This window comes from Narcine bancroftii, chromosome 5 (assembly GCF_036971445.1).
Source record: "Narcine bancroftii isolate sNarBan1 chromosome 5, sNarBan1.hap1, whole genome shotgun sequence".
Taxonomy (NCBI): Eukaryota; Metazoa; Chordata; class Chondrichthyes; order Torpediniformes; family Narcinidae; genus Narcine; species Narcine bancroftii.
Genome location: NC_091473.1, coordinates 46,657,810 through 46,685,573, shown reverse-complemented (window position 1 = coordinate 46,685,573; position 27,764 = coordinate 46,657,810). Strand labels below are relative to the sequence as shown.

The 27,764-nt window shown below is 44.9% G+C and overlaps 1 long non-coding RNA gene and 4 other non-coding genes across 6 annotated transcripts; 3 read left to right on the top strand and 2 right to left on the bottom strand.

Annotated features, from left to right (window-relative positions):
• Nucleotides 1-6,238: 6,238 nt before the first annotated feature.
• trnan-guu (transfer RNA asparagine (anticodon GUU)) lies at nt 6,239-6,312 on the top strand. The gene has a single exon. It is a non-coding gene; the product is annotated as a tRNA-Asn (tRNA).
• A 2,552-nt stretch (nt 6,313-8,864) lies between these two features.
• trnaf-gaa (transfer RNA phenylalanine (anticodon GAA)) lies at nt 8,865-8,937 on the top strand. The gene has a single exon. It is a non-coding gene; the product is annotated as a tRNA-Phe (tRNA).
• A 182-nt stretch (nt 8,938-9,119) lies between these two features.
• On the bottom strand, nt 9,120-9,192 carry trnaf-gaa (transfer RNA phenylalanine (anticodon GAA)). Its single transcript has one exon. It is a non-coding gene; the product is annotated as a tRNA-Phe (tRNA).
• A 2,262-nt stretch (nt 9,193-11,454) lies between these two features.
• On the bottom strand, nt 11,455-11,527 carry trnaf-gaa (transfer RNA phenylalanine (anticodon GAA)). The gene has a single exon. It is a non-coding gene; the product is annotated as a tRNA-Phe (tRNA).
• A 6,815-nt stretch (nt 11,528-18,342) lies between these two features.
• LOC138763349 (uncharacterized) lies at nt 18,343-27,168 on the top strand. Of its 2 annotated transcripts, none has more exons than XR_011357500.1 (3): nt 18,343-19,080; nt 23,216-24,913; nt 26,077-27,168. It is a non-coding gene; the product is annotated as an uncharacterized lncRNA (long non-coding RNA). The 2 variants fall into 2 exon arrangements; XR_011357501.1 differs by lacking the exon at nt 18,343-19,080 and adding an exon at nt 20,555-20,740.
• The last annotated feature ends 596 nt before the right edge of the window (nt 27,169-27,764 follow it).

The window sequence follows — 27,764 nt, the reverse complement described above, 5'->3', positions numbered from 1 at the left end:
ACAGTAGTCATTGACATATCCACATATGCTTCCTGAAGAGCGTTTCTGATCTGTCGGACATACTTTTTTTCTTCATTATGGTGAGGATTTTTTTTCATTCTAATGAGAATTCTTCTGTCATAAGACAATGAATATCAGTCCCTTTGCCATTACTGAGCTCACCAGTACACTCTTTCTTCTTAATGATGTTCTAAACGGTTGATTTTGGTAATCCTAAAGTTTGGGTGATGTCTCTATCTATTTTACTTTTGTTTTTCAACCTCATAATGGCTTCTTTGTCAATTATTGGCACAACTCTCGTCCTCATGTTGAAAAATGGCAGATACAGACTCCAAAGGTGATCAAAAACTGAGAAGCAAGCCTAGCTCTCTTATACCTGCATCAATGAAGCAATTAAACATACATGAGTACTCACAACATAAAGTCCCAAACATTATGGTGCCCTGAAATGAGGAGGCTATGTATAAAAAAATGCAGTAATTTCTGCATGGTCAAACCCAAATGTATAGAAATAACCTTAAATAAAATCTGGAATGTGAACTTTAATTACATGTGAATTGTTTAATTACAAATTTAAAACTGTGGAGCATAGAGACAAATAAAGGAAAAATGTGTCTGTCCCAAACATTATGGAGGGCACTGTAGATATAAAACAATTTAAAAGAGATGTACTGAAATTTCTTCTCTCAGAGGGTAGTGAATACCTCTATCTCTTTGGAAGGTAGAGGCTGGATCATTATAAATTATTTAAAGGGGAGAAAGATAAATATTTGAAAGATCAGGCCAACATAGATCAGCCATGCATAGTAGAACAGGCCTGAGGAGATGATTGCCCTACCTTTGCTCCTATTTACTTGTGTTCTTATAGTACCTGGCTATGAAAAAGATTTCTATCTGTGGGAGATTGCTATGCATAAATTAATGGGAAATATGAAGTCAAAAATTCTGGGGACATTAGATCAAATTTAATGGGAAAGCCATTCACTAGCAGGTAGAAACAAAGAAGGAAAGGATCTAGACATTTTAGATTTTTTTAAAACTCAAAACACATGGAAAACACTCCAAAAGAAGAATGGAAGCTGGGAGAAAATTGTTTGGATCTTTTCAAGGGTAGGCAATTAACTGGTTAAATTTAGCACAATATTTCTATTTTCCAATGTAATTTGCAGTTGTGAAGAGCACAAGGATGTCATCTATCTGTAGCAGATCAGAAATCTGGATATACTCAACTTCAAAGTGCATATTAAAATTATTAAAAAGTACTGGAATCAAAATTAAATTTCAACTCTTTAAAAAAATAATGTTAATGTTTCTAAAAGGCTCATGCAGCCCAAAAGCAAAATGTCATCTGACCAGAGCCACTTCTGTGATTCTTAATGAGTTTCTGGGTTGAATTAACTCAATTGATAGAGAATAGGAAAAGGGTCAATTGAACTGCAGAGAAGTAGACATAGAAGGAAAGGGGAGAAATACAGAATGGAGAAAAGGAGCAGTGTGATAGTACAGACCTATCACCAATGTATATAGTTACAGTATCTAGAGTATGTAATGACTGTGCTTACAGCGATTGGCTGAGAGTTTAGCCACGCCTACTGTCTGGGCCTTAAAGGGTTGTGTCCCTAGCCAGGTCAGATCATTCCGGACTGGTCGGCCACCTGTGAAGAGATCCTGTCTTTTGCTAATAAAAGCCTTGGTTTGGATCAACAAGTCTTTGGTTCTTTTGACGAGCTCTACAAGCAATAGTTGAGGAACTTTGGGGGACATCCGATGCGCTCTAGTATTTGCCAAAGCCCTTTCCTGCTCACGGTGTCGAAGGCTTTGGTGAGGTCAACAAAGGTGATGTAGAGTCCTTTGTTTTGTTCTCTGCACTTTTCTTGGAGCTGTCTGAGGGCAAAGACCATGTCAGTGGTTCCTCTGTTTGCGCGAAAGCCGCACTGTGATTCTGGGAGAATATTCTCAGCGACACTAGGTATTATTCTATTTAGTAGAATCCTAGCGAAGATTTTGCCTGCAATGGAGAGCAACGTGATTCCCCTGTAGTTTGAGCAGTCTGATTTCTCGCCTTTGTTTTTGTACAGGGTGATGATGGTGGCATCACGAAGATCCTGAGGCAGTTTACCTTGGTCCCAACAAAGCTTGAAAAACTCATGCAGTTTGGCATGCAGAGTTTTGCCGCCAGCCTTCCAGACTTCTGGGGGGATTCCATCCATACCTGCTGCTTTGCCACTTTTCAGTTGTTCGATTGCCTTATATGTCTCATCCAGGGTGGGAACCTCATCCAGCTCTAGCCTTAGGGGCTGTTGAGGGAGCTGGAGCAGGGCGGAATCTTAGACTGAGCGGTTGGTACTGAAAAGAGATTGGAAGTGTTCTGACCATCGGTTGAGGATGGAGATCTTGTCGCTGAGGAGGACTTTGCCGTCTGAGCTGCGCAGCGGGCTTTGGACTTGGGGTGAGGGGCCGTACACAGCCTTGAGAGCCTCGTAGAAACCCCTGAAGTCGCCAATGTCCGCGCTGAGCTGTGTTCGTTTGGCGAGGCTAGTCCACCACTCATTTTGGATCTCCCGGAGTTTGCGCTGAAGATGGCTGCATGCGCGACGGAAGGCTTGTTTCTTCTCTGGACAGGACGGCTTTGTAAGGCTTTGTAAGGATTATCCAACTGCACGAAAACCAACAAGGTCGGGTCAGATACAGCAATGAGCTCTCTGAACCCTTCTCCATTAACAATGGCGTGAAGCAAGGCTGTGTTCTCGCACCAACCCTCTTTTCAATCTTCTTCAGCATGATGCTGAACCAAGCCATGAAAGACCCCAACAATGAAGACGCTGTTTACATCCGGTACCGCACGGATGGCAGTCTCTTCAATCTGAGGCGCCTGCAAGCTCACACCAAGACACAAGAGAAACTTGTCCGTGAACTACTCTTTGCAGATGATGCCGCTTTAGTTGCCCATTCAGAGCCAGCTCTTCAGCGCTTGACGTCCTGCTTTGCGGAAACTGCCAAAATGTTTGGCCTGGAAGTCAGCCTGAAGAAAACTGAGGTCCTCCATCAGCCAGCTCCCCACCATGACTACCAGCCCCCCCACATCTCCATCGGGCACACAAAACTCAAAACGGTCAACCAGTTTACCTATCTCGGCTGCACCATTTCATCAGATGCAAGGATCGACAATGAGATAGACAACAGACTCGCCAAGGCAAATAGCGCCTTTGGAAGACTACACAAAAGAGTCTGGAAAAACAACCAACTGAAAAACCTCACAAAGATAAGCGTATACAGAGCCGTTGTCATACCCACACTCCTGTTCGGCTCCGAATCATGGGTCCTCTACCGGCACCACCTACGGCTCCTAGAACGCTTCCACCAGCGTTGTCTCCGCTCCATCCTCAACATCCATTGGAGCGCTCACACCCCTAACGTCGAGGTACTCGAGATGGCAGAGGTCGACAGCATCGAGTCCACGCTGCTGAAGATCCAGCTGCGCTGGATGGGTCACGTCTCCAGAATGGAGGACCATCGCCTTCCCAAGATCGTATTATATGGCGAGCTCTCCACTGGCCACCGTGACAGAGGTGCACCAAAGAAAAGGTACAAGGACTGCCTAAAGAAATCTCTTGGTGCCTGCCACATTGACCACCGCCAGTGGGCTGATAACGCCTCAAACCGTGCATCTTGGCGCCTCACAGTTTGGCGAGCAGCAGCCTCCTTTGAAGAAGACCGCAGAGCCCACCTCACTGACAAAAGGCAAAGGAGGAAAAACCCAACACCCAACCCCAACCAACCAATTTTCCCTTGCAACCGCTGCAATCGTGTCTGCCTGTCCCGCATCGGACTGGTCAGCCACAAACGAGCCTGCAGCTGACGTGGACTTTTTACCCCCTCCATAAATCTTCGTCCGCGAAGCCAAGCCAAAGGAAGGACAAGCAATAGTAAGAAAAATAGGAAAAAAAAACAGAGTGTATAAATTAGGGGGAGAGAATAAAAGAATGCAACATATAGAGAGAGGAATAGGATAGCATGCAAGACAAATCATTCAATGAAACCACATCCTATGGTTTTACTCCCGACACCGCTACCATGCTCCAGCATGTACCTTGTACAAAAAGAGCAAATGCTGAGCTTACTGTGATTTCTATGTAGAAGGACAAGTGCATCAGGAACATTGGAATGCCATCACCGACAGGTTATAAGTCCCAAAGCCATGATTGGGACTTATTGTTATTTCTTCAATTGTTGCTATCTAAATGCTCCTCACAGGCATTGTGGGAACAGTTTCAGCTCATGGACCAGAGCGAAACAAGGGGACTTATTGCCGTATTCTGATGGAAATTAGGGAGCTTCCTAATTATGTTAATAAATAATACCTAGTGCAGAAGAAAGGAAAGACAGAGGGGAAATGAGCTGGAGTGAATACAGACACACTGAAAGAGGTATAAGAAACCACATAAGAGCATTGTGACTTTGTGAAGTAATGAACATATGATCTCTATGTCTGTTAGAAAAACAGAACAAACTTACTTCAGCTTATTTCAGGACTTAAGGAAATGTCAAAACAAATGTTGAAGGGAAAAAAAGGAAGGAGGATAAAGGATGCACTTAATTTTGATTTGTTACTTTTTAATAGCTGTACTAATCATCATCCCCTCAAAATTGATCAGCAAACTTCAAGACCTGGGACTTAACACCCCAATGTGTAATTGGATAATGGATTTCCTCCCTTCCAGACCACATTCAGTGTGGATTGGTAAGAACATCTCCTCCATCATCTTCATCAGTAATGGAGCATCACAGGGCTGTGTTCTTAGCCCCTTTGCTCTACTCATTTTACACCTACAAATGTGTGGCTCAGTACAACAATAACACCATCTACAAATCTGACTATGGTACCACGATAGTGGGTTGTATAAAGAAAGGTGATGAGTCAGCATAGAGGAGGGAGATTGAAAACTTGGCTGAATGGTGTACCAACAACAATCTTGCATTCAATGTCACCAAAGCTAAGGAACTGATTGTTGACATCAGGAAAGGAAAACCAGAGATATACAATCCAGTGATCATTGGGGGGGAAGGGGTGAGCAAAGTTAAATTCTTGGGAGTCACTTTCATGGAGGAACACACCAAAGGCACCATGAAGAAAGCACTTCAGCGCCTCTACTTCCTCAGGAGTTTAAGAGGTTTGATATGACATTAGAAACTGGCAAATTTCAACAGATGTGTGGTGGAAAGTGTCCTGTCCAGCTGTTATGAGGACACCAATATCCTTGAGCATAAAGCCCTCCAAAAGGTAATGGACACAGCCCAGGACATCACAGACAAAACCCTCCCCACCATCAAGAACATCAACAGCGATCATCAAGGATCCACAGCACCCAGCACACATTAGCCTCTTTTCCACTGGCACCCTGACCCAGCAATTAACTGGAAATTTACTGGGACAGGGTCCAGTGGAAAAAGAACACTGTCCGAACGCCAGCATCAAATTACATCATTGCATGCCAGGGATTAACTGCGTCTACCCCTCCTCATATCCTCGGCGTTTGCTGATGCCGATGTGCTGATAAAACCAGTGGTAAATGGACAGCAGAAAGTAACCTGTTTCCAGTTGAAGGTAGAACACTCCAGTCCCTGGGGATGAGTGCGTTCAGTGGAAAAGCAATTAGTGTCCCAGTTCAAGGTGGCCCTTAAACGGCACAAAGGCATAACTGGGATGCTCTGTTCTTGCTGCTACCATCAGGAAAGAGGTGTAGGTGCCACAAGACTCACATCCCCAGGTTCAGGAACAGCTGCTCCCCCTCCACCATCAGACTCCTCAACAACAAACTCAATCAGGGATTTATTTAAGGACTCTGTGCATTTTATTGAGTTTTAAAATTCTCTCAGTTTTGCACAGTTTGTTTACATTCGTTATCTGTTCTTATTTCTTATTTGTTTACATGTGTGCCTGTGTGGTATTGCACTACCAATAAGTGGTAATTCTGCCTCGCCAGGAGGAAAATGAACCTTAAGGTTGAATAATGTCATGCATGTACTCCTACAATAAATCTGCATTTTCTTGTCTGCAGGCTGAGGTGTATTCGCAGCATGCAAAGGGTTTCAGAAATAGGGGTCGTATTGGGATGAAGGTGGCCACGGAAGCATTGAGGTACTATTAGAGTTCAAAAGATCACTCTCCTCTGAAAAATTCAACATCCACGCTAGACAAGGTGGTAACAAATGGATAGGTGGAAGCCGCACTTTTCAGGTCTCTGTGGCGCAATCGGTTAGCGCGTTCGGCTGTTAACCGAAAGGTTGGTGGTTCGAGCCCACCCAGGGACGAAGGTTTTATTTAACAGTGACTAATACACATTTTTTTTGTTGCAATTTATTTATTGTCAAGTGTACGGAGGTATATTTATCTATGAATTTAATTTGCTTTAGATGCCACAACATTTCAGATCAATTCTAAACACTTTGCTAAATTCTTCATTCTCGTTTTACAAATATAGCAATAAAGGAGTGTGTGTTCTCACTGCTTTATTTTAAAACATGCTGTATTCACACATATACACACACACACATACATACACACACATACAAACACATACATACACACATACACACACACACATACAAACACATACATACACACACATCTTTTCTTTTCTTTGGCTTGGCTTCGCGGATGAAGATTTATGGAGGGGGTAAAAGTCTACGTGAGGCAGTTTACCTTGGTCCCAACAAAGCTTGAAAAACTCATGCAGTTTGGCATGCAGAGTTTTGCCGCCAGCCTTCCAGACTTCTGGGGGGATTCCATCCATACCTGCTGCTTTGCCACTTTTCAGTTGTTCGATTGCCTTATATGTCTCATCCAGGGTGGGAACCTCATCCAGCTCTAGCCTTAGGGGCTGTTGAGGGAGCTGGAGCAGGGCGGAATCTTGGACTGAGCGGTTGGTACTGAAAAGAGATTGGAAGTGTTCTGACCATCGGTTGAGGATGGAGATCTTGTCGCTGAGGAGGACTTTGCCGTCTGAGCTGCGCAGCGGGCTTTGGACTTGGGGTGAGGGGCCGTACACAGCCTTTAGAGCCTCGTAGAAACCCCTGAAGTCGCCAATGTCCGCGCTGAGCTGTGTTCGTTTGGCGAGGCTAGTCCACCACTCATTTTGGATCTCCCGGAGTTTGCGCTGAAGATGGCTGCATGCGCGACGGAAGGCTTGTTTCTTCTCTGGACAGGACGGCTTTGTAAGGTGAGCCTGGTGGGCAGCTCGCTTCTTTGCCAGCAGCTCCTGGATTTCCTGGCTGTTTTCGTCAAACCAGTCCTTGTTTTTCCTGGAGGAGAAGCCCAGTACCTCTTCAGTGGATTGCAGTATGGGTCACGTCTCCAGAATGGAGGACCATCGCCTTCCCAAGATCGTATTATATGGCGAGCTCTCCACTGGCCACCGTGACAGAGGTGCACCAAAGAAAAGGTACAAGGACTGCCTAAAGAAATCTCTTGGTGCCTGCCACATTGACCACCGCCAGTGGGCTGATAACGCCTCAAACCGTGCATCTTGGCGCCTCACAGTTTGGCGGGCAGCAGCCTCCTTTGAAGAAGACCGCAGAGCCCACCTCACTGACAAAAGGCAAAGGAGGAAAAACCCAACACCCAACCCCAACCAACCAATTTTCCCCTGCAACCGCTGCAATCGTGTCTGCCTGTCCCGCATCGGACTTGTCAGCCACAAACGAGCCTGCAGCTGACGTGGACTTTTTACCCCCTCCATAAATCTTCGTCCGCGAAGCCAAGCCAAAGAAAAGAAAAGTCTACGTCAGCTGCAGGCTCGTTGGTGGCTGACAAGTCCGATGCGGGACAGGCAGACACGGTTGCAGCGGTTGCAGGGGAAAACTGGTTGGTTGGGGTTGGGTGTTGGGTTTTTCCTCCTTTGCCTTTTGTCAGTGAGGTGGGCTCTGCGGTCTTCTTCAAAGGAGGTTGCTGCCCGCCGAACTGTGAGGCGCCAAGATGCACGGTTTGAGGCGATATCAGCCCACTGGCGGTGGTCAATGTGGCAGGCACCAAGAGATTTCTTTAGGCAGTCCTTGTACCTCTTCTTTCTTCTTTGGCTTGGCTTCGCGGACGAAGATTTATGGAGGGGGTAAATGTCCACGTCAGCTCCAGGCTCGTTTGTGGCTGACAAGTCCGATGTGGGACAGGCAGACACGGTTGCCTCTGTCACGGTGGCCAGTGGAGAGCTCGCCATATAACACGATCTTGGGAAGGCGATGGTCCTCCATTCTGGAGACGTGACCCACCCAGCGCAGCTGGATCTTCAGCAGTGTGGATTCGATGCATACACATACATACACATACACATACACACATACATACACACACATAAACACATATACATACACGCACACACACACATACACACACACATATATACATACACATACACACACTTCCCTGTTCTATACATGCTTTTTTTCAATTGAAACTGTATAATACATTTAGTTGAAATAACATTTCATTCTGGTTTAAACTTTCCACAGAATACCTATTAACCTGAGTATACCCATTGTGGTTGAAATTAGGTGCTTGGATTAATATATTATTTAAAAAAAAGAAAATATTTTTTTAAAAATGAAGTGCCCCAAGTAAATTTAAAAATTGGATTTAACATTGTTTGTTCCTGGGCTGAACAGGACACAGTGCCCAAGGTCAATTAATCTTTTGTGGCCAAGAGCTTGATGAGTTCTTTTATAAGTATTGAAAGTATTCAAAGGAATCTGTTTCAAAGAAAAGAGAATAGTTCCAGGGATTTTATTTGTTCAAGTCTCATAACTTTTAAACAATTCCACAAGGGACTAAAATAACAGCCTGTGTTGTATGAGAAGCTCGCTCCATGTGGGCCGAAATAGCTCAGTTGGGAGAGCGTTAGACTGAAGATCTAAAGGTCCCTGGTTCAATCCCGGGTTTCGGCAGGTTATTGGTATTCTTATTATTTATATAATTTTTCCTTGATATTAGAACCTTGCTTTTGCAAAATTTCCCCCAAAGTTGATGGCCGGGCGTGACAACTAGCACTGATAAGATCTTCCAGAAATAACAAAGTCGAAAAGCCTAACGAACATTACGATATGTTAAAAGAAAAAGCCTCTACCACTGCCGAAACCCGGGATTGAACCAGGGACCTTTAGATCTTCAGTCTAACGCTCTCCCAACTGAGCTATTTCGGCGGACGCTGAATAGCTCCTCTCTATCCTATATAAAACGTCACCGAGACGCGGCGGGTTATTGGTGGTTCGAGCCCTCCTTCTGCAGATAACTAGCATCTGGACCTATAATAGAGACGAGCATTTTCCTCTTTTATGGTCGCCTGATCATTGTTCCCGGCACTCCGACAAACGGTCAAAGGAGACCATTCTTTCAAGGAACTCGTTCCCTCTGCTGGCTCTTTCTGATGCCATCTCCTTGCCCCTGAAAGTTGCAGATGCAAGAGGCGGCAGATGCTGGAATTTGATCCAAACATAAACTGCTGGGGGAATTCAGCGATGGAGCAGCAGCTCCGGAGGGAGAGTCCCTGCCAACCAAAAAGGGTTTGCCGCTGAACCCGTGTTTTAACCCAACTATCATTATTCTTTTCTTTGGCTTGGCTTCGCGGACGAAGATTTATGGAGGGGGTAAAAAGTCCACGTCAGCTGCAGGCTCGTTTGTGGCTGACAAGTCCGATGCGGGACAGGCAGACACGATTGCAGCGGTTGCAGGGGAAAATTGGTTGGTTGGGGTTGGGTGTTGGGTTTTTCCTCCTTTGCCTTTTGTCAGTGAGGTGGGCTCTGCAGTCTTCTTCAAAGGAGGTTGCTGCCCGCCAAACTGTGAGGCGCCAAGATGCACGGTTTGAGGCGTTATCAGCCCACTGGCGGTGGTCAATGTGGCAGGCACCAAGAGATTTCTTTAGGCAGTCCTTGTACCTTTTCTTTGGTGCACCTCTGTCACGGTGGCCAGTGGAGAGCTCGCCATATAATACGATCTTGGGAAGGCGATGGTCCTCCATTCTGGAGACGTGACCCATCCAGCTCAGCTGGATCTTCAGCAGCGTGGACTCGATGCTGTCGACCTCTGCCATCTCGAGTACCTCGACGTTAGGGGTGTGAGCGCTCCAATGGATGTTGAGGATGGAGCGGAGACAACGCTGGTGGAAGCGTTCTAGGAGCCGTAGGTGGTGCCGGTAGAGGACCCATGATTCGGAGCCGAACAGGAGTGTGGGTATGACAACGGCTCTGTATACGCTTATCTTTGTGAGGTTTTTCAGTTGGTTGTTTTTCCAGACTCTTTTGTGTAGTCTTCCAAAGGCGCTATTTGCCTTGGCGAGTCTGTTGTCTATCTCATTGTCGATCCTTGCATCTGATGAAATGGTGCAGCCGAGATAGGTAAACTGGTTGACCGTTTTGAGTTTTGTGTGCCCGATGGAGATGTGGGGGGGCTGGTAGTCATGGTGGGGAGCTGGCTGATGGAGGACCTCAGTTTTCTTCAGGCTGACTTCCAGGCCAAACATTTTGGCAGTTTCCGCAAAGCAGGACGTCAAGCGCTGAAGAGCTGGCTCTGAATGGGCAACTAAAGCGGCATCATCTGCAAAGAGTAGTTCACGGACAAGTTTCTCTTGTGTCTTGGTGTGAGCTTGCAGGCGCCTCAGATTGAAGAGACTGCCATCCGTGCGGTACCGGATGTAAACAGCGTCTTCATTGTTGGGGTCTTTCATGGCTTGGTTCAGCATCATGCTGAAGAAGATTGAAAAGAGGGTTGGTGCGAGAACACAGCCTTGCTTCACGCCATTGTTAATGGAGAAGGGTTCAGAGAGCTCATTGCTGTATCTGACCCGACCTTGTTGGTTTTCGTGCAGTTGGATAATCATGTTGAGGAACTTTGGGGGACATCCGATGCGCTCTAGTATTTGCCAAAGCCCTTTCCTGCTCACGGTGTCGAAGGCTTTGGTGAGGTCAACAAAGGTGATGTAGAGTCCTTTGTTTTGTTCTCTGCACTTTTCTTGGAGCTGTCTGAGGGCAAAGACCATGTCAGTGGTTCCTCTGTTTGCGCGAAAGCCGCACTGTGATTCTGGGAGAATATTCTCAGCGACACTAGGTATTATTCTATTTAGTAGAATCCTAGCGAAGATTTTGCCTGCAATGGAGAGCAACGTGATTCCCCTGTAGTTTGAGCAGTCTGATTTCTCGCCTTTGTTTTTGTACAGGGTGATGATGGTGGCATCACGAAGATCCTGAGGCAGTTTACCTTGGTCCCAACAAAGCTTGAAAAACTCATGCAGTTTGGCATGCAGAGTTTTGCCGCCAGCCTTCCAGACTTCTGGGGGGATTCCATCCATACCTGCTGCTTTGCCACTTTTCAGTTGTTCGATTGCGAACAGAAATCACAGACCGAAGAAATAGTTGGAAAGAGTGATTGAAGCAAAACTGTGATCGTCCACCGAAGAAATAAATAACCGTTGCCGAAACCCGGGATTGAACCAGGGACCTTTAGATCTTCAGTCTAACACTCTCCCAACTGAGCTATTTCGGCTCATTGATGGGCACCCTTCAGCCCTTTCAGACTATACTGGCTTCTAATTCCTAATTTGTCTTAATCTGTTCCATCTATCAGATAACATTACAATTGATGGTATATTATGGTAAATTAGCATAGTGTTTTTTTTTCCAGGGTGTCAACATCTAAAGCCAGAGGATGTAGAAGGGAAAAATTTAAAAAGCGGTCTAAACCTTTTTTATACAGAGGGTGGTGAGTGTATGTAGAATCCTAGCGAAGATTTTGCCTGCAATGGAGAGCAACGTGATTCCCCTGTAGTTTGAGCAGTCTGATTTCTCGCCTTTGTTTTTGTACAGGGTGATGATGGTGGCATCACGAAGATCCTGAGGCAGTTTACCTTGGTCCCAACAAAGCTTGAAAAACTCATGCAGTTTGGCATGCAGAGTTTTGCCGCCAGCCTTCCAGACTTCTGGGGGGATTCCATCCATACCTGCTGCTTTGCCACTTTTCAGTTGTTCGATTGCCTTATATGTCTCATCCAGGGTGGGAACCTCATCCAGCTCTAGCCTTAGGGGCTGTTGAGGGAGCTGGAGCAGGGCGGAATCTTGGACTGAGCGGTTGGTACTGAAAAGAGATTGGAAGTGTTCTGACCATCGGTTGAGGATGGAGATCTTGTCGCTGAGGAGGACTTTGCCGTCTGAGCTGCGCAGCGGGCTTTGGACTTGGGGTGAGGGGCCGTACACAGCCTTTAGAGCCTCGTAGAAACCCCTGAAGTCGCCAATGTCCGCGCTGAGCTGTGTTCGTTTGGCGAGGCTAGTCCACCACTCATTATGGATCTCCCGGAGTTTGCGCTGAAGATGGCTGCATGCGCGACGGAAGGCTTGTTTTTTCTCTGGACAGGACGGCTTTGTAAGGTGAGCCTGGTGGGCAGCTCGCTTCTTTGCCAGCAGCTCCTGGATTTCCTGGCTGTTTTCGTCAAACCAGTCCTTGTTTTTCCTGGAGGAGAAGCCCAGTACCTCTTCAGTGGATTGCAGTATGGTAGTCTTCAACTGATCCCAGAGGGTTTCAGGGGACGGGTCCGTGAGGCGGGTTGTATCGTCGAGCTTTGCTTTGAGGTTTGCCTGGAAGTTTCCTCTCGCTTCGTCTGACTGCAGTTTTCCAACATTGAACCTCTTTCTGGGGGCTTTATTGTTCCTGGGCTTTGGCTTGAAGTGAAGGTTGAGCTTGCAGCGAACCAGCCGGTGGTCAGTGTGGCATTCCGCGCTAGGCATGACCCTGGTGTGGAGCACATCTTGTTTGTCACTTTCTCGCACCAGGATGTAGTCCAGGAGGTGCCAGTGTTTGGATCGGGGATGCATCCAGGTGGTCTTAAGGCTGTCCCTCTGCTGAAAAAGGGTGTTTGTAATGACAAGCCGCTGTTCTGCGCAGAGCTCCAACAGGAGGCGCCCATTGTCGTTGCACTTGCCGACGCCATGCTTGCCCAGGATTGCTGGCCAGGTTTCTGAGTCTTTGCCGACACGAGCGTTGAAGTCGCCCAGGATGACAACCTTGTCGGCTGTAGGGGTACGTTGGATGAGGTTGCGCAGGTCGGTGTAGAACTTGTTCTTTTCTGCTGGTTCCGCCTGGAGGGTTGGAGCATAGACACTGATGAGGGTGATGTGACGCTTGTTTTGAAGTGGGAGTCGCATGGACATGATTCGGTCCGAGAGGCCTGTCGGAAGGTTTTCGAGTTTGGAGGCAATGAAGCTCTTGACCATGAAGCCTACACCAGATAGGCGTCGTTCATCCGAAGGCTTGCCAGACCAGTAGAGTGTGTAGCCCGCGCCGCGTTCTTGGAGGCTGCCTACATCTGCCAGGCGGACTTCACTGAGAGCGGCTATGTCGATGTCAAGTCTGAGGAGTTCATGTGCAATGAGGGCAGACCGACGTTCAGGTCGGTGGCTGTCAGTCTTGTCTAGCATGGTTCTGATGTTCCAGCATGCTAGCTTGAGTTTGTGAGCATCTTTTGAGGGGGAGGACGTGGAGGGGGAGGACGTGGAGGGGGAGGACGTTGAGGGGGAGGACGTGGACCTGTCCTCGGGCCTGCGCAAAGGAGCTTTTAGGTGGAGTGCAGTGCGCTCTTCGCTAGGATTCTACTAAATAGAATAATACCTAGTGTCGCCGAGAATATTCTCCCAGAATCACAGTGCGGCTTCAGACAGCTCCAAGAAAAGTGCAGAGAACAAAACAAAGGACTCTACATCACCTTTGTTGACCTCACCAAAGCCTTCGACACCGTGAGCAGGAAAGGGCTTTGGCAAATACTAGAGCGCATCGGATGTCCCCCAAAGTTCCTCAACATGATTATCCAACTGCACGAAAACCAACAAGGTCGGGTCAGATACAGCAATGAGCTCTCTGAACCCTTCTCCATTAACAATGGCGTGAAGCAAGGCTGTGTTCTCGCACCAACCCTCTTTTCAATCTTCTTCAGCATGATGCTGAACCAAGCCATGAAAGACCCCAACAATGAAGTCGCTGTTTACATCCGGTACCGCACGGATGGCAGTCTCTTCAATCTGAGGCGCCTGCAAGCTCACACCAAGACACAAGAGAAACTTGTCCGTGAACTACTCTTTGCAGATGATGCCGCTTTAGTTGCCCATTCAGAGCCAGCTCTTCAGCGCTTGACGTCCTGCTTTGCGGAAACTGCCAAAATGTTTGGCCTGGAAGTCAGCCTGAAGAAAACTGAGGTCCTCCATCAGCCAGCTCCCCACCATGACTACCAGCCCCCCCACATCTCCATCGGGCACACAAAACTCAAAACGGTCAACCAGTTTACCTATCTCGGCTGCACCATTTCATCAGATGCAAGGATCGACAATGAGATAGACAACAGACTCGCCAAGGCAAATAGCGCCTTTGGAAGACTACACAAAAGAGTCTGGAAAAACAACCAACTGAAAAACCTCACAAAGATAAGCGTATACAGAGCCGTTGTCATACCCACACTCCTGTTCGGCTCCGAATCATGGGTCCTCTACCGGCACCACCTACGGCTCCTAGAACGCTTCCACCAGCGTTGTCTCCGCTCCATCCTCAACATCCATTGGAGCGCTCACACCCCTAACGTCGAGGTACTCAAGATGGCAGAGGTCGACAGCATCGAGTCCACGCTGCTGAAGATCCAGCTGCGCTGGATGGGTCACGTCTCCAGAATGGAGGACCATCGCCTTCCCAAGATCGTATTATATGGCGAGCTCTCCACTGGCCACCGTGACAGAGGTGCACCAAAGAAAAGGTACAAGGACTGCCTAAAGAAATCTCTTGGTGCCTGCCACATTGACCACCGCCAGTGGGCTGATAACGCCTCAAACCGTTCATCTTGGCGCCTCACAGTTTGGCGGGCAGCAGCCTCCTTTGAAGAAGACCGCAGAGCCCACCTCACTGACAAAAGGCAAAGGAGGAAAAACCCAACACCCAACCCCAACCAACCAATTTTCCCTTGCAACCGCTGCAATCGTGTCTGCCTGTCCCGCATCGGACTGGTCAGCCACAAACGAGCCTGCAGCTGACGTGGACTTTTTACCCCCTCCATAAATCTTCGTCCGCGAAGCCAAGCCAAAGGTGAGTGTATGCAACGAACTGCTAGGTACAATCGCAACATATACAAGACAATTGTACAGGTGCTTAGATAGGGTAGGTTTTGAGGAATGTGGGTCAAACAAAGGCAAATGGGACAAGTCACCTTGGCTACCTTGGACTAGTTGGGCTGAATAGCTGTTTCCATGCTCTATGGCTCATGAATTGCACTCCATTGCACTCCCTCCATGGCATGTAGATCTTAGATGTGATCTCACCAAGATTCTGCATAATATCACATATCAATGGGCAAAATGGCACTTCCCTGATGCTAGCATTGGCAGAACAGTTCCAGCTGCATAGGGGATTATAGATAAGGAAGATGGCCATTTTGCCCATTGATCCCGCATTGAGCGAGGTGCCACAGTGGCCCCAAAGCGGCTTGATGAGATGGCGGCCTGAAGGGGCCCGGTGAGGTGCTGGAGCGGAGCTCTGGGGTGCTCCAGTGGGATGGAGATTCATTGTTGGGCTAGGGACTCGGATATTGGGTGGGTGAGGCGAGAATAGTGGTACTCCCCTGCAAGTGGCCCCAGGCTGTGTGCCCTGGCTGCCATACCCTAGATACACCTATGCTTTGAAAGGCATGTGTGATTAAAAGGAATCAGCATAGTTTTGTGCAGGGAAGATCATGTCTCACAGATATAACTGAGTTTCTTTCCGTCAGTAAATAAGGAGACTGGTGAAGACAGATTTTGACAAGGTCCCACATTCTAGGCTGAAGATTAAGGTACAAAGGATCCCAAGGGATGTTGGTGAACTGGATCCAACATTTTTTCTTGAACTACTGTGTTTAGCCGTGTTTATCATCTATGTTTTATGTTTATTAACTTTTTTTCTGTGCAGTTGTAAAATTGGAGTTGTTTGTACCTGTTTGGCTGAAGCAAGTAAGAAGTTTGGTTCATATGTCCATGATCTTATGTGTATGACAATCATTATTGACTCACCGAGTTCCTTCAGCAGCTTGCTTTTTGCTCTAGATTCCAGTATTTGCAGTCTCTTGTGTTTCCAGTTAATTAGCAGGAGCAGGCCATTATTGATTCTTGAAGCTGGTTACCATTTGTGAAACTGAATCTGACTAATAACCCAATCATATTACTTTCAACCCTATGAGCCTTCACGTCATATGTACAGTCTGATGCGCTAAATCCAAGTTCAAATTTACTTATCATCTGATTGCTTAAGTTCGACCCACCGAAAGTTTAATCCTGTCCTCAGCGCAAACACACAACCAGATATAACACACATACAGAACAAGCGATACATAAGCAGAACAAATATACATGTTAAAAAAAATTGTTCAATAAATAGAGGAGTCTTGGAAGGTTAGTGTGAACAGTTTCACTACCCTTGGGAAGGAGTTGTTTCTCATCCTGGTGGCTCTGAACTCCTGTATTTCTTTCCTGACAGGAGAAGCTGAAAGATGATGTGTGTGGGGTGGAAGGGGTCATCAACAATTTTGTGCACCCTGTTCAGACAACTATCCTGCTAGATCACGTTGATTGGGGGGGGGGGGTGGTGGAGGGAGACCCCAGTGATCCTTTCTGCCTCTCTTATGGTCCTGTGGATTGAACTCCGACCGAATTCTCTACAGCAACCTTACCACACTGTGTTACAGCCACTCAGGACCCTCTCGATAGAGCTCCATACCTTGATGAAGGGCTCTACTCCAAAACATCAGTTATGTATTTTTACCTTGGCTATATAAAAGACATTGCTTGACCTGCTGAGTTTCTCCAGTTTTGTGTTTTAACTCCTGATGAAACTTGACATGATGGTGGCCGGTAGCCTTGTGCACTCAATCTTTTCAGGAAGTGAATTGTTGTGAGGTGGCAATGTTGTGTGTCCAGGTTAAGTCACTTGATAAGTGGTCTCTGAAGAACTTGGTGCTTTCTACTCTCTCCACTACTGAGTTATTAATGTGTAGTGGAGGGTGGTCATTCTTGGTCCACCTGAAGTCCATGATCATCTCCTTCATCTTGTCCACATTGAGACTCAGGTTGTTATTCTTGCACCATAAAACAAGATTTACATTAAAAATCTATATACATTTATATCCTTCATTTCACAACAATTTGGATTTAACACACACTTAAAATAGTTCTCATTATTTAGGTCAAGCAGCTTATATTATTATTCTTAACTTAGTCCCATTTAGGCTCAAGGGATTAACAGCTGGTATTTACTGACCTGTTTACTGTCCTTAGATTGTAATAGGCTCTGATGAATTCTGAAAAATCCATTGAAATTGAGATCTCATCCAAAGATGGAATAGCTCTGACGGGATGGCATTAGAAAGAAGGTTTGAGATCACTGGCATCTTGGAAAGGATTGTACTCTTTTTAGCTTTGTGCTTGTTTGATTGTCTCCCCCTTTTTTGTATCAAACCCTATTTTGTGTTGAACCAAACCTCTTATTTATTCTCTCCAATGTTTACTTTCCTGTTGGGTGGCTATTTATTTCCCACATAATGAAGGCCTGATTACACTGTGAGTTTAACATTATTAAGATAATTAGAAAATGTGCCTTTCTTTTTCAATTGATCTTTTTTTAATGTTTTTCATGTATGTAGAACCATAGAGTAATGGATTCAGTCAGCGTGGAAGTAAGCCTCTTCAACCCAATTTGCCCATGCTGACCAAAATATTCCACCCACACTAGTCCCACCTGCCTGCATTTGGGCCTTACCACTTTTTATTCATGCATCCATCCAGTTTTTTTCTTAAACATTGCAATAGGACCTTCCTCAACCACCTCCCCTAGCAGCCCATTCATATACCCACCATCGTCTGTGTAAAAAAGTTACCCCTCAAGTTCCTGTTAAATCTTTCCCCCTCATCTAAAACTCTTCTAGGTACCAATATCCCTAATCTGGGCAAAAGACTGCATTTAGGTCATTTTGAGTAAAATATACTGCAAAAACCTGTCCTCAAATCAATCATGGGTAGATAATTTGATTGAATGTGAGAAATAGATTAAGGGGGATGGGGAAGATTGCATTGCTGTTTCTAAAAGGTACAAAAGGCAAACGGCAGTAAGGCCTCCCTCTGTAAAATGCCTTTAACTTACAGAGAGAGTGGAACTCAAGGGAGAGAGAGAGAGAGAGAGAGAGAGAGAGAAAGCAAGCCAACTCCACACAGGGGTATGCAGATGAGAGAGCGGGGGGGGGGGGGGGGGGGGAGAGAGATACCAACACAGGGAAATAACCCTGGGTAAAAAATTTGCAAAGGTTATAAAAGCAATGTAGCAGCATGAAAACATCTGGAGTATTAAAACCTGCTGAAAAAGAGACCATTAAAAGTAGTAGATTCAAACTCTGTGTCCAGGGTTTGAGCCCAAAATCTGGTAAATACACCTGAAAAATGCCTCAGTGGTTGTGAAATGCTTTGTGATGTAGTGATTTTGAATGGTGCTACAGAAATGCAAGTTTTTGTTCTTTCCTTTCTGGCCTGAAAGGAGGTTTAAGTACCCCACCCCAGCATTCTCCATATTCAGTCTCCAGCTTTACCAACACATGAATAAACAGATTTACCAATACATTGTGAGCTGTTTCTGAGTCCAGCACTAACCAAATCAAGACCAAATACTAGGTTTCTATCCAGATTCTTCGAAAAGCTCCTGAAGCTAAAATTACCCATTCCTCTAACAGATTGGATCCCTGAAAATGTCATATTGATTGGTTTGTCAAGAACCAGTCTTTTAGGGTTTTTAGACTGCAGGCATGTAAAGGCACAAACAACGAAATTTGTCATTACATGGACAGTCTAAAAAGGAAAGTGTAGGAATTTTTAGTCAATTCCTGCACCGCAATTTATCCTGCAGGACCCCTACTACTTTTCGGGGGAAGCCTGCAATCTATATCGTACCGCAAAAGCCACCTCATGAATTCGATGTCCAGCGGGTGCTCCACGTAAAAGTACTGAGACTAACATACACAGGAACTTAAGGGGTGCAATGTAAACGACCACAAGGTGAGTAATTATGTTAATTTATGTTAAATTATTCACAGATTTTTCCAGCATGGCTGTCTAAAAACACTTGTAACTCCAATTCCAAATCAAGATGGCTACACTTTGAGTACACATATAAAACCAATGGAAACCAAGCCACTTAGTTGTAATGAACCATGTTAAACTACTGTATTTCTGTATAGTAGAAGTTTTAAAATTGTCTTGGGATTTAGAATTTAACAGAGAAGAACCAAGAAAAGAGGCAAGAGAGAAAACGAGTGTAGTACTAACAGGCTTAAGGACAACTTCTTTCATAACAGCCATCAGATTCCTGAAAGAATGCCAAGCAATGCTCTCATACTCCCCTTGCTTGGTACTAATCGACCTTTCTTTTCATTGCAACTACACTTTGTAAATTGTATTCTTTGCACGGCTGTATGAAAGTTGGCATAGGCCGGTAGACCGCTTGCAGAAGAACCTTTCTCACTGCACTAGATATTTTGTTGCAAATAAACAAACTTTGAATGATGAGCGCAAATTGATAATGATAATGAGTATGTTGTACAAGTACATTGTGCAAAGGCGCCAAAATTCTTACTTGCTGCGCTCAAACAGGTACACAAAAGGCAACAAGTACAATAGTAAATAAATAATAAATATAAAAGAGAGAGAGAGAGATAAATATTCACTGTTACAATTAGTACAAAAAAAAAGTGGTGTTTCAACTGTGCAGACCAGTGTTTTTTGTGGTTCCAGAGTAGATTATGCTTAGGGTAATACAGGGAAGTTCAAGAGCCTGAAAGTCATTGAATAAAAACTGTTCTTGAACCTAGAGGAGCTGGACTTCTACCTTTCTGGAGGCACTGATGTGAAGTTGGGAAGGTTTCACTCTCTCTCTCTCTCTCTCTCTCTCTCGCTCTCTCTCTCTCATACACAGACACACACACACACACACACACACACACACACACACACACACACACACACACACACACACACACACACACACACACACACACACACACACACACACACACACACACACACACGAAATTGAATCTAAAACCAGATCCACTTCAACCATCAAGTACCCATCAACGTTAATCCCCTTTACCAGTATTTGATCAATACCCTTCCACCCTTGTTGATTCATAACCAACCCTGATGGGTTGAATGCCCTTTTTTCTACTGGCCAGAAACAAGTAATTTCTTCCTAATGGTCTTAGTCGAGGGCACAATGATCATTAGCTGTCTTGAGTGGTCTGCCTGATAGAACCTGCATATTCCTACAAAAGATCATTTCAATGACTTTCTGGAATGCTGCCTGGAAATTTAATGGATAATGATCAAGAGAAAAAAAAATCCTTCACTCTAATCTGTTCTTTCCTGGGCAGCAGCTTTCAAATTTGCTTTTGTGACATTTATAGTATTTATTGTCTACAGCACTGATTAGCTAATAGTATTTTATCTTTATCCGTATTGCTCTGTAATGTGAAATTGTGGTCCTAAATTAGTCAATGTGTTGGATCATCTAATATAGTCATCAAATTGATTTTAACGATGAATTAACTTTTTTATTACAGTTTACCAAAAAGTAGTCAAGGCAGAGAGCTGGCTTAGATATAGAAGAGGCTGCAAATGCTGGAATCTGGAGAAATAACCAATCTGCTAGAGAAACTCAGTAGGTCCGAACTTCTAAATTCCTCCATCAAATAGTGATGGCACAGTTAGTGTAGCGATTAGCACAATGTGCAACAACAACAACAGCGATCGGGATGGGGTTCGAATTCCACGCTGTCTATAAGGAGTTTGTACATTCTCCCTGTTTGCGTGGGTGTCCAGCTTCCTCCCACTGTTCAAAATGTACCAGGAGTTCTAGGTCAATTGGATGTAATTGGGTGCACAGTCTCGTAGGCTGAAAGGGCCTGTTACCGTGTTGCATGTCTAAATTTTAAAACTTTTTGAAGTTGTTTGTAGTGGGATCCAATTTTGCAAGCTTTGCAGTCTGGCTACCTCACGTTTACAAGCCCTCTGTTTTTAATGAAAGGTTGAGTGATGGAGGATGAGAGGTGTTTAAGATTATGAGAGCCATAGCACCTTTTTCCTGAGGCAGGAATGGCCATTACTAAAGGACATCTGTTTAAGGTGAGTGGAGGAAAGTTTAGGGGAGACAGCAGAAGTAAGTTGTTTACACAGAGAGTGGTGGGTGCCTGTAATGCATGGCCGTCAGTGGTATTGGAGGCTGGTACAAAAGGGACATTTAAAAGACTCTTAATAGGCATGTAGACATTAAAAAAAAAAGGGAATTTTATGGGCTGTGAGAGAGAGAAGGGTTAGATTGATAATGGAGTAAGTTTATATGGGTCGGCACACTATTCTATGAAGTCAGGTCTCTCGGACTGTGAGGCATCTGCGCCACTATGCCACCCTATTAGAGAGTGAACAAAATGGGAGGAGATCATTTTGCAACAGGCAAGACCCAAACAGGGACAGGCAGTGTAGATATCGATTTTTTTGTTTTCTTTGGACAGGAAACTTAGGAAATTTTTTCAGGATCAGGAGCCATTTTGGGATTGAGATGAGGAGAAATACTTTCACTTGAATCTTTAGTGTTCTCCACTTTAGAAAGAAACTTAATAATTGGTCGAAGGAGATGGAGATTAGTCAGGAAAATAACACATAACTTTACCTCACACTTGCCTAGTCCTGGTTTGCTTGATATACTGGAGTTTTCTTCTACCTTTTCTTCTTTGGAAGTTTCTAGATGAACTATTAGTATTTCTAAGACTTAAGTTTAATATTTTCTTCTTGAATGAATTAGCTTAGAGTTCCTCCGAATATTTATCTTTTCCTCTCCTTACTTCACTGATCTCCAGGGATGGTTTCAGATCTCTAGGCATGGAATATTAATACCTTCTAGCTCTATGAAGGAGCAAGGTTTTTAAAAAATCTCCTTTAGGCAGTTCGAAAAGATCATGAACAATCTTTTCACCTCTACAGTGCGGGCTTTCTCCAGATCTCCTCATAACCTTGATTAAAAAGTATTTAGCATTCCGAAATTTACACCACTTCTTTTTAGAGATCTCGACCATGCTGTCAAGATTGGAATTTATTTTCCACAAACAGTTAAGAGTGAACTAAAGAAAAGTGAACTTGGAATCACATACAGGACAATGCAGTTAAGGATATATGTAAAGCAGACAGGTTTAAACAAAAATCCTATGATTTTATAATCATCATTAATTAATCCATAGAGACACATGAGAGACTGGAGGTGGTGGAATCTGGAGCAAAATCTGCAGGAACTCTGCAAACGTAGAGACAGAGCAATAGTTGTGGCCCTTCATCAGAATGGACAGTGCAGAGGGAAAAGAGCCACTTTTAAGAGGAGAGAGGGGAGGGTGAGACAGGGGCTGGTAGGTGACTGATGGAACCAGGTGAGCTTGGGATGATGGACAGATAGAGCCAGGTAGAGAAAGGGGAGGGGGGAAGGTAAAGACAGGGGCTGGTAGGTAATTGGTGGAACAAGGAGAGGTGATGAACAGACAGAGCCAGGTTGGGGGCGGGCAGGAATGGTATGGACAGAGATTGGGTGAATGGAACCAAACAAAGAAGGGAAGGTGGACAGATGGAGCCAGATCAGGGATAAGATGGAAAGGGTAGGCCAGTGGAGAAGAAATTCTGAGAGATAGGATTATGGGTGATGGGCAGATGAAAAGAGGAAAGTTCAAGTTCAAAATTATTTTTACCTGTACCAAAGATCAGTGATTTGTTTTACGAGCATCCAGCCAATCAACTCATACACATAATAGCATGAAATATGCAGTAGAGAGTCCAGAGATCAGCAAGAATAATATTTTACTGGCATGAGATCATTAGGAGTCTGATAACAGTGAAAAAGAAACAGGCAATGTGTGATCACACTCTCATGATCTTCTTCCTGATGGGAAGGGGTGAAGAGGGTGTGGTCTGGTAGGATGAGACTTTTAATATATTGACTACTTTTCCAAGGGACAGTGAGAAGCATAGTTGGAGTCGTGGGGAGAGAGGAGGGGATGGTGGGCGGCATGGTTATATGATGTGTCTTTGCACCTCTCTGCAGGAGAAAGGCAAAAAAAAGGAAAAGAGAACTGATTCTTCCTTCTTTTAAATTCAGCCATCTACAAGTTTGCCAATGAACCTCAATTGTTGGCAGAATCACAAACGGCCATCAGGAAGTGAACAGGAGGGAGGTAGATCAGCTCTTTGAGTGGTTTCACATCAACAACCTTGCGGTCAACGTTAGCAAAACCAAGGAAATGATTGTGGACTTCAGGAAGGAGTCAAGGGAACATGACCCATTCCTCATCAAGGGCTCAGTAGTGGAGAAAGTCAAGAACTTCAAATTCCTGAGTGTCAACATCTCCGAGGATCTGTTCTCGAGCCTCCATGTCATGAAGAAGGCTTGCCAGTGGCTATACTTTATGAGGTGTTTGAGGAGATTCAGTATGTCACCGAAGACTCGAAAGCCATGGAGAGCATTCTGGCTGGTTGCATCACTGCCTGGTACAGAGGCATCAACTCTCAGGACAAGAAAAAAACTCCAGAGGGTTGTTAATTCAGTCTTCGACATCAAAGGCACCAGACTTCACTCCATCAAGGACATCTTCAAGAGGCAGTGTCTTAAAAAAGCTGCCTCTATCCTCAAAGACCCCCACCACCCAGGCCATGCCCTCTTCACTCTGCTATCATCGGGAAAAAGGTACAGGAGCCTAAAGACAAGCACTCAATGGCATAAGGACAGCTTCTTCCACGCTGCTATCAGATTTGTGAAATAATTAATGAACCAAAGACACTGCCTTACTTTTCATGGACTATTTTTATTTTTTTATATATTATTGTTGTAAGATGGTTCATAATATGAACGTTTGCATTAAGATGCTGCTGCAACACACCAAATTTTGTGACTTGTTCATGACATAAATTCTGATTCAGATTCTGAGATTGCTAACTGAATTAACGTCCCCATCTGAATCTATTTGAAGTCTAGACCTCTGGATTACAAATCTGGTCATTACATCATGACACCACCACTACAAGTGGTTTCACATATAAAGAACATGTTCTGCAGGAGCTTCAGACTTCCAAAAAGTTGGCTCTACTTTTTAATTCGAGGACCTCATCCTGAATTAGTAAACACACCAAAATGCTGGAGGAACTCATCCGGTCTTTTCAGCATCTATAGGAGACAAAGATATATTGCCAACGTTTCGGGCCTGAGCCCTTCTTCTATAGATGCTGAAGAAATCAGCTGTTCCTCCAGCATTTCGGTGTGTTTACAACAATCACAGCACCTTCAGCCTATCGGCTTCATGCAACCTAAACTAAGCAACCAGTGGAAGTAATTTCTCCCTATCTATACAGGTACTAGTTAATATCTTTACCACCTGAATGAAATCACCATTTAACCTTCTAAATTCCTGTTTATATGATCTTAATTAGTCTAATCTTTTGAAAGTTAACTCTCAGAGCATGACAACCTTATGAATTGACACCGCTCTTCCTCTGAAGACAATATATCCTGACTTAACTCATTGGGCTTTGGCAGTTGCGTAGCTTTTGAAAACTATTAGAGACATGGGAAATATATTTGAAACTCTATCCAATCTCTTGTTGCCTGCAATAAGAGAGCACGCAGCATAAATTTTCAAGAATATAGTAGCAATTACAAACTTGTGACAAGAACATCATGTTTTACTGCCTGGTAGTGTTGCAATAAAGATCAATCAAAGTCCCAGGTCAAGGGCTGATTCCCTTACAGGGGCAGTCAGCAAAACAGCACACGTCAGCCTGGAGGCTTATTCCACCAGAGATGGTATTTACTGCTTTCATTCTGTACAACGTGGAGAGACGACTAGCTACAGCTCTGTAATGTTTGTACTAATTATAGCATCATCAACCCTTGACAGCTAACCTGCTGTGCTTGAATTAAATCTCTGCATTGCAAGTAACGTTCCCCATCTGCACTCTGCAATTTAATGTTAAGCCCGTAAAGGGACCCCATTATCTTTCATTGCATCTGCTCAGCAGAGACTCTTAAAGGTTATTCCTGCTTCTCATTCTGAAATATAAACGGCATGGTTGGCGTAGTAGTTAGCACAACGTCTTTACAGCACCATCCATTTGGACCGGGGTGCAAAACCCAAGCAGTCTATAAGGAGTTTGTATGTTCTCCCTGTGTCTGCGTGGGTTTTCCATGGGGGTTCTGGCTTCCTTCCACAGTTCAAAATGTACTGGGGGTGTAGGTTAATTATGTATAAATTGGGCGGCATGGACTTGTGTGGGCTGAAATGGCCTGTTACCATGTGTGCTGTATGTCTAAAAAATATACTCGTGTTTGATGAGAGGGTGAAGAGCTGGAGTTGGTGAGGAGGTGGTGCTGACAGATTATATGATCTGGTGAATAACAGAAAGAGCACTGGTTACAGAGACAGCATGGAAATAGGCCCTTCAGCCCACTGAGTCTGTGCCAGCCATCACCCACCCATTTCCACAAACCCTACACAAATCCCATTGTTGATTCTCTTCACATCCTCATCAGCTGCTGCCAGATTCTTCATAGCAGTGGTTTTCTCCCGCATCTGAAGATCTTTGGGATATGGGAGGAAACCAGTGCAGCTGTGGGGTGGGGGGGGGGGGTGGAAATGAGGCAGGGAAAGGAAGCAAAGTCCACCCAAGCAGCAGGATTGAACCCAAGACTCCAGCAGTGTGCTATCTGTGTCACTGATTCCATGAAATTTATTTAAAACTTCAATGCTGTGAATCTAAAATAAATAAACACAGAAAATGCTGTAAACACACAGCAGGATCAGGCTGCATGGGTAAGAAGAGAAATAATTAATGTTTCAGTGATGTAATCGTAACATTTTACAGCACAGAAACAGGGCCTTCAGCCCAATGTCCATGGAAATTGAATTCCTTCCTTGCTCTGAAAAAGAAATGGACCCTAAAAGGTTAACCCTGTTTTTCTTTCCACAGATGCTGCCTGACCTTCTGAGAGTTTCCAACACTCTCTGCTTTTATCTGTCCTTATCAAGACTGAAAATTTGAAAAAGCTACAGAAGGTGGTGAATTCAGTTCAGGGCATCATACAAACTTCCCTCCACTGGCTCCATCTACATCTCCTGCTGCTTGGGAAAGGCAGCCAACACACTGAAGGACCCATTGCACCCTGGACACGCTCTCGTCTCCCTCCTCCCATCAGAGAGAAGGCTCAAGAGTGTGAGCACTCATCAACTGGCTTAAAGACAGTTTCTTTCCCACAGCCATCAGGCTCCTGAATGAACCCTACAACAGTACTCCCATACTTGGTGCTAACTGATCTTCCTTTTCATTGTAATCCTGCACCCTGTAAATTATGCTCTGTACACAACTGCTTGAATGTAAGAGATAGCCTATTAGACTGCTTGCACCAAGTATAATGTGACAAATAAACTTAAACTGGAGCTGGCAATGGGTACAATTACATTTTTCAAAAGACAGATGGACAGATACATGGACAGGGACGACATTAAAGGATACAAAAAAATGCAGGAAATGGGACTAGCCTATTATGCCAACTTGAGCTGAAGGGCCTGGTCCACACTGTACATCTCTATAAGGTATTGGGCCTAAGCATGCTAGGCTAAATAAAAAGACAAGCAAGAAGTAGGAGAGTGAGTGGAGAGGGGAAGACAGGGAGAATGACTGGAAAACTTGAATGATGAGGAGCTGGATAGGCTGAAAGAGGCTTGAAGGAGGAAACAAAATCAGATAAGGTCTTTTACTCAGGATAGAGGAGCCTTAAACACATGGACACATCTCCCTTGCACCACCACCACCACCACCCCAAATATGTTCTGCCAAATCAATTAAAATCACACAGGGGTAGAGAGAAAGCATTAGTCCTGGCTGCCTGGCTGTGAGTTAGAATCGGAGAAGATGTTTACCTAACCTTTTCAAAGAAGGAAGCAGAGCCTGCTGGTCTGCTGCTTACACGTCTGCCAGCCAATCATTATGCTGTGGACAGAATGTATTCTGTCATGAAGCAGGATTCCAAGCCCCAGTCCCTGATGACTGGGTTTGGTCAGAGGGCCCATTAAAGCTACAGCTCCTCCTCCCCCCCCCACCTCCCCCCCAGCAACCCCCACCCCCCCGCCCCCCCCCCCCCCAGCAACCCCCCCCCCACCCCCCCCCCCGCACTGTTTGTCCATGATCTCCCAGAGCACAGAAACTCAGTCACAAATATGACTATGGTGAAACTGTTGTAGCTACAGTGACCCATTTAAATACAAAATGTTCTCCTTACTCTCACAGAACACAGTAAATGTACTTCATGAGTGTTTATTTACAAGTAAACAGCTGCCATCTGTCAATGAGCAAGATAAGTATGAAAGAGCTGCATTTCTTTAGAACCTTTCTCATTCCTTTCAGCATTAAACATATAAGACATCGGTGAGGCCTCATTTAGAGAACCATGTTCAGTTTTGGTCACGTGCTCTGTTTTCAAGCTGGGGAGGGTGCTGAAATTTACGAAGATGTGGCCAGGGTGGGGCCTGAGCTATAGGGAGAGGTTGAGCAGACTGGGCCTTTATTCTTCGGAGCACAGAAGAATGAGGGGTGATTTTCTAGAGGTGTACAAAATAACCAGAGGAATAATTTAGGTGAACATAGTTTTTTGCCCCAAA